A 7,167-nucleotide genomic window follows, 5' to 3' on the forward strand; every position below is an offset into this window, starting at 1 on the left:
ACAAAGATCTTCTTGAATACTCTCAGTCCGTTTTATTATGAACGCATGATTGCTAGTGCTCCAAGTGATTTCACCGAAATGGTAAACATGGGGATGCGTCTAGAAGAAGGAGTCCGAACCGGACGTCTGACTAAAGAAGGTGGATCTTCAAGCGGAACCAAAAAGTTCGGAAGTGGTTTCCCAAAGAAGAAAGAACAAAGTGTTGACATGGTATCCCAAGGGAGGCCAAGAGGAAATGTCAATCGTCAACGACAGGTAGCTACTATTGCACCAGTTGTTAATACAGCACCGAATCCAGGATTTACCCCGCAGTTTCAACAACAACAGCCTCGACCACAGACTCAGCAGTTTAACAATAATCAGAATCGTGTACAAAGAGCTCCACAGTTTGATCCGATTCCGATGACTTACACAGAATTGTACCCTGCTTTGATTGAAAGAGGTCTTGTTCAAACTAAAGCACCACCACCAGTACCTGAGAAACTCCCATGGTGGTACAAAGCTGAGGTCTCATGCCCTTATCATCAAGGAGCACCTGGCCATGATCTTGAGCATTGCATAGCTTTGAAATATGAAGTTCAGAGGTTGGTTAGATCTAATCTTCTCTCTTTCAGAAATTTGAATCCTAATGTGCAAGCAAATCCGCTGCCCAATCCTGGAGGGCATGTTGTAAACATGGTGTATGGATGTCCTGGTCCATACCGAGTCTATAATATCAATTTCTCAAGAGCAGATTTGGTACAAATGCACGCCACTCTCTGTCGAGGGCCGAGTTTTTGCCAGCATCAATACGGTTCCTGTAGCATATGTTGTGTAGATCCTCACGGATGTTCGATTGTGAGAAGAGATCTCCAAGTACTGTTGGATAATGGTACTATTCAGATCTACAGAAATAGGGATGAAAATGAAGTTAACATGATAGGATGTTATCCGCATGAGCTTTTAGTCTCAGATATCAACTCGGAAATGCCTACAGTTAACGTCATCGTTCCTCATTTCAACATGCCTGAGCGCATGGAAGTTACTTACAACAAGCCGAAGGTTCCTATTGCTCCTTTGATCATTTGTCTACCTGGACCTGTTCCTTATGACTCTGACAAGGCAGTTCCATACAACTACAATGCAACAATGATAAAGAATGGACAAGAAGTTCCTTTACCAACTCTTTCATCTGTCGTGAACATCGCTGATGTGAGTCGTGTAACAAGAAGTGGACGTGTGTATACTCCACTACCTCCAAAGCAGCCTGTTGCTCCTACAACCGGGCAAAATCCTGTCAATACACCAGTAGGGAATCCTGAGGAAATTCCTGTCAGTAATACAAACATTGATGTTGGTCAATCCAGTGGAACCAATGTGAATCCTGACTTTGATGAAATTTTGAAACTTATCAAAAGAAGTGAATACAAGATTGTGGATCAGCTTATGCAGACTCCTTCAAAGATCTCAATACTTTCATTACTTTTAAACTCTGAAGCCCACAGGGAAGCCCTGATGAAGGTCTTAGATCAAGCTTTTGTGGATCATGATGTGACTGTTGATCACTTTGATGGGATAATAGCTAACATAACAGCTTGTAACAATTTAAGCTTCTGTGATGAAGAACTCCCCGAGGAGGGTAAAAATCACAATTTTGCTTTGCACATTTCTATGAATTGTCAGTCAGACTCTTTGTCCAATGTGTTGGTAGACACCGGATCTTCCTTGAATGTGATGCCAAAGACGACTCTTGCTCGCTTGTCTTACCAAGGAATGCCTATGAAGTTCAGTGGTGTAGTAGTCAAAGCATTTGATGGATCGCGAAAATCTGTTATCGGCGAAGTCAACCTTCCCATGACAATTGGTCCACATACATTCCAAATCACCTTCCAGGTCATGGACATTCAAGCTGCTTATAGCTGTCTGTTGGGACGACCATGGATCCACGAAGCAGGGGCAGTAACTTCTACGCTCCATCAAAAGTTAAAATTTGTAACAAATGGAAAACTGGTAACAATAAGTGGAGAACAAGCCTTAATGGTGAGTCATTTATCCAATTTCTCTTTCATTGGTGCTGATGATGTGGAAGGAACGCAGTTCCAAGGTCTCTCTTTAGAAGACGAATCTTCCAAGAAGAAAGCATCAATCTCTTCATACAAAGAAGCAGTAAAAGTAGTAAGAGATGGAACTACCACTGGCTGGGGGCAAGTTGTGATCCCTACTAAGAATGAAACTAGAGCAGGTCTCGGATGTTCACCAACATTCTCAAACTGCACCAAGAAGGATGAAACCCTTCGTCCGATCAAAGAAACATTCATTAGTGGAGGATTCCTTAACCCAATTCCTCAAGAGGTTAATGTCCTTATCGAAGAATGCATCGAAGAAGGTCTACCTGATCCTGAAGAAGAATGGAAATGTTATCTCAATGACTCGGGATATATATCTCAGGAAGAACCATATCCTCCTTCGGAGAAACCCAAAGGCAAAGAAACTGAGCCTGTTCCTGCAGAGATCTGGGACACCTTGGGACAACCAAGTGGAAAATTTGATTATATGGTGAAATACACTGCACCTGAAAGTTCAAAGATTGCGATTGGGGATATCCAACCAACTGGATGGGGAGATTCCTTTGAATATGATAGTCAACCAGAAGAGGTTTATCAGCCCTGTCAATTTTCTCAGCAGCCTGAAATTACTGAAGATTTCGGATTCAATGCATCTGCCAAGGTTTACAATCCTGAAGATGGTTATTATCACATAAATGCCATTTTTGAAGATGAAGGGGAAGATGGTCCCGCAGTTGACTCAGAAAGTGTCTCTGACAATGAGTCTCTTCATCCTGGAGACTGGGAAATACATCCTGAAAATTCTGAAGATTGTGACTCGTCTTATGCTCTTCAAGAAGTAGAAGAAGACCGTTTCAACTCCACAAAGAACAAGGTTGACAAACCAGGACCTTCAAATCCTGCTCGACCAGCGGTCAATGTCAATACTGAAGATAATTCTGAGGAGAATTTTCCTGAATACATAATACACAGAGGAGTTCGTTGCTACTGGAAAGCTATCGACGTTCCGAATGTTGTTCGCCGCTCAAAGTAATCACCTCGCTGTTATTTTGACCTCCTGCCTTGCCCAAAGCAGAGAGATGTTTTATAGGGGTTTGCTTTTAAATATTCCGCCCAAATAACTTTGTGTGTAGGGCTTTGTTTTAAAAGTTTCCCTCTTTGTCCTGCCCAAGACAAATGAGTTTGTGTTTAGGGCTTTGTTTCAAAAATGAATCATAAATAAAGTGTCATTTTGAATTCCCTACATTAATCCTAAAAAACCAAAATAAAAAAAAATAAATAAAAATAAATAAATAAATAAAAAAAAACCTTTTTTCAAAAAAAATCTGCATACACTCCTGCATTCATAAATTTTCTGAAATAAATATAAATCACATGTGCAGATTTACTATTGATAAACCCATTGAATGCAATAACCCTATGCCCTCTCCCAACTTTGAGTTTCCTGTGTTCGAAGCCGAAGAAGAGGAGATCCCGGACGAGATCTCTCGATTACTTAAGCACGAGGAAAGAGCCATTCTGCCTCACAAAGAGCCTTTAGAAAAGATCAACTTGGGTTCTGAAGAAGACAAAAAAGAAGTGACCATTGGATCGCTGCTTGATGCTGATATCAAGAGTAAGTTGACAGACCTTCTCAAAGAATATGTTGACGTGTTTGCCTGGTCCTACCAAGACATGCCTGGGTTGGATACCAATATCGTTCAGCATTACTTGCCATTGAAGCCAGAATGTCCGCCAGTTAAGCAGAAATTACGAAGGACTCACCCCGATATGGCAAACAAGATCAAAGTGGAAGTTCAAAAGCAACTCGACGCAGGTTTTCTTGTCACCTCTGAGTATCCTCAATGGTTGGCCAACATAGTGCCAGTTCCGAAGAAAGATGGCAAAGTCAGAATGTGTGTTGACTACCGTGACTTGAACAAGGCCAGTCCCAAAGATGACTTTCCATTACCACATATCGACATGCTGGTCGATAACACCGCTAAGTTCAACGTCTTTTCCTTCATGGACGGGTTCTCCGGTTATAATCAGATCAAGATGGCTCCTGAAGACATGGAGAAGACATCTTTCATCACCCCATGGGGTACCTTTTGCTACAAAGTGATGCCGTTTGGATTAAAGAATGCAGGCGCAACTTACCAAAGGGCAATGACTACTCTCTTCCATGACATGATGCATAAAGAAAATGAAGTTTATGTGGACGACATGATAGCCAAGTCTAGCACAGAAGAAGAACATATTGAATACCTTTTGAAGTTGTTTCAAAGATTAAGGAAATACCAGCTTCGCTTGAATCCTAACAAATGTACTTTTGGGGTTAGATCTGGAAAACTCTTGGGTTTCATTGTCAGCCAAAGAGGTATTGAAGTAGATCCCGACAAAGTCAGAGCTATTCAAGAGATGCCTGCACCAAAAACTGAAAAGCAAGTAAGAGGATTTCTCGGACGATTAAACTATATCTCCAGATTTATCTCTCAAATGACTGCTACTTGTGGGCCAATTTTCAAGCTTCTCCGCAAAGATCAAGGGGTTGTATGGACTGAAGATTGCCAGAAAGCGTTCGACAGTATCAAGGAATACCTGTTAGAACCACCGATCTTGATTCCTCCAGTTGAAGGAAGACCATTAATCATGTACCTTACTGTGTTGGAAGAATCCATGGGTTGTATGCTTGGACAACAAGATGAAACCGGTAAGAAGGAGCATGCCATCTATTACTTGAGTAATAAATTCACAGACTGTGAGTCTCGTTACTCCATGCTCGAAAAAACATGTTGTGCTTTGGCTTGGGCTTCAAAACGTCTCCGCCAATACATGATCAACAATACTACTTGGTTAATCTCCAAAATGGATCCGATCAAGTATGTCTTTGAAAAGCCTGCCTTAACAGGAAGGATTGCCCGATGGCAAATGCTGTTATCCGAATATGACATTGAATACCGTGCTCAAAAAGCGGTCAAAGGAAGCATTCTCGCCGATCATTTGGCGCATCAACCAATTAATGAATATCAATCTCTCAAGTTTGACTTTCCTGACGAAGATGTCTTGTACTTGAAGATGAAAGATTGTGACGAACCGTTACCGGAAGAAGGTCCTGATCCTGGATCAAGATGGGGCCTAATTTTTGATGGAGCAGTAAACGCTTTTGGCAATGGAATTGGGGCAATCATCATCACTCCCAAGGGTACTCATATCCCGTTCTCCGCCAGATTGCTATTTGATTGCACCAACAACATCGCAGAATATGAAGCTTGTATCATGGGTCTCGAAGAAGCCATTGACTTAAGGATCAAGATCCTCGACATATACGGAGATTCAGCCCTCGTGATCAACCAAATCAAAGACAAGTGGGAAACTTACCACCCTGGCTTGATTCCTTACAGAGATTATGCAAGACGTCTGTTGACTTTCTTCAACAAGGTTGAATTGCATCATATACCTCGAGATCAGAATCGAATGGCAGACGCCTTGGCTACTCTATCTTCCATGTTCAAAGTCAGTCACTGGAATGATGTGCCTAAAGTCAGAATCACGCGTCTTGAAAGGCCCGCTTATGTGTTTGCAACTGAAGCAGTCATCGATGATAAACCGTGGTTCCACGACATCAAGCGCTTCCTTCAAACTCAAGAGTACCCGCTTGGGGCATCAAACAAAGATAAGAAAACTCTAAGGAGACTTTCTGGCAGTTTCTTCCTGAACGGAGATGTGCTATATAAAAGAAATTTCGACATGGTTTTGCTCAGATGCGTGGACAGACACGAAGCAGACATGTTAATGCATGAAGTGCATGAAGGGTCCTTTGGAACTCATTCAAATGGGCATGCAATGTCCAAGAAGATCTTAAGAGCAGGATACTATTGGTTGACAATGGAATCTGATTGTTACAAACACGTGAAGAGATGTCACAAGTGCCAGATCTACGCAGATAAGATCCATGTGCCACCGACTCTACTCAACGTTCTATCATCTCCGTGGCCTTTCTCCATGTGGGGTATCGACATGATTGGAATGATCGAACCAAAAGCTTCAAACGGTCATCGTTTTATCTTAATGGCAATTGATTACTTCACCAAATGGGTCGAAGCAGCATCTTACGCCAATGTTACAAGACAAGTGGTTGTGAGGTTTATCAAGAACAACATCATTTGCCGATATGGTGTTCCCAGCAAGATCATTACAGACAATGGTTCGAACTTGAACAACAAGATGATGAAAGAATTATGTGAGGAATTCAAGATTGAGCATCATAACTCTTCTCCTTACAGAACAAAAATGAACGGCGCCGTGGAAGCCGCCAACAAGAACATTAAGAAGATCGTCCAGAAAATGGTCGTCACTTACAAAGACTGGCACGAAATGCTGCCATTTGCTTTACATGGGTACCGTACTTCAGTGCGTACTTCAACAGGGGCAACTCCCTTTTCTCTAGTATACGGCATGGAAGTTGTGCTCCCCGTAGAAGTTGAAATACCATCAATGAGAGTTCTCATGGAGACTAAATTATCAGAGGCTGAATGGTGTCAAAACAGATACGATCAGTTGAACTTAATCGAAGAAAAACGTATGACTGCTCTATGCCATGGACAGTTATACCAAGCAAGGATGAAACAAGCTTTCAACAAAAAGGTTCGACCTCGTGAATTTCAAGAAGGCGACCTCGTGCTTAAAAAGATCTTGTCCTTCCAACCAGATTCTAGGGGCAAATGGTCTCCTAATTACGAAGGCCCGTATGTTGTCAAAAGAACATTTTCTGGCGGCGCCATGACTCTTGCAACCATGGATGGTGACGAACTCCCACATCCTGTGAATGCTGATGCAGTCAAGAAATACTTTGTCTAAAAAATACAAAAGAACAACTCGGTAAGTCGAAAACCCGCAAAGGGCGACTTAGGCAAAAATGAGCGTCTCGGTGGACTGAAAACCCGAAAGGGCGGTCCAGGCAAAAATTAGAGACAATAAACAGAAAAAATTATCCTGGTAGATTGAAAACCTGAAAGGGCAATCTAGGCAAAAATTAGGGATTTATGACAAAGTAACTGCATCAGTCCGTACTTCGTCTTCTGAGGAGTCTTTTTCATCAAAGGATCTTCAATCAAATCACCGCCAATCTGAAGCGACAAGC

Source organism: Vicia villosa, unplaced genomic scaffold, assembly GCF_029867415.1.
Source record: "Vicia villosa cultivar HV-30 ecotype Madison, WI unplaced genomic scaffold, Vvil1.0 ctg.000415F_1_1, whole genome shotgun sequence".
Classification (NCBI taxonomy): domain Eukaryota; kingdom Viridiplantae; phylum Streptophyta; class Magnoliopsida; order Fabales; family Fabaceae; genus Vicia; species Vicia villosa.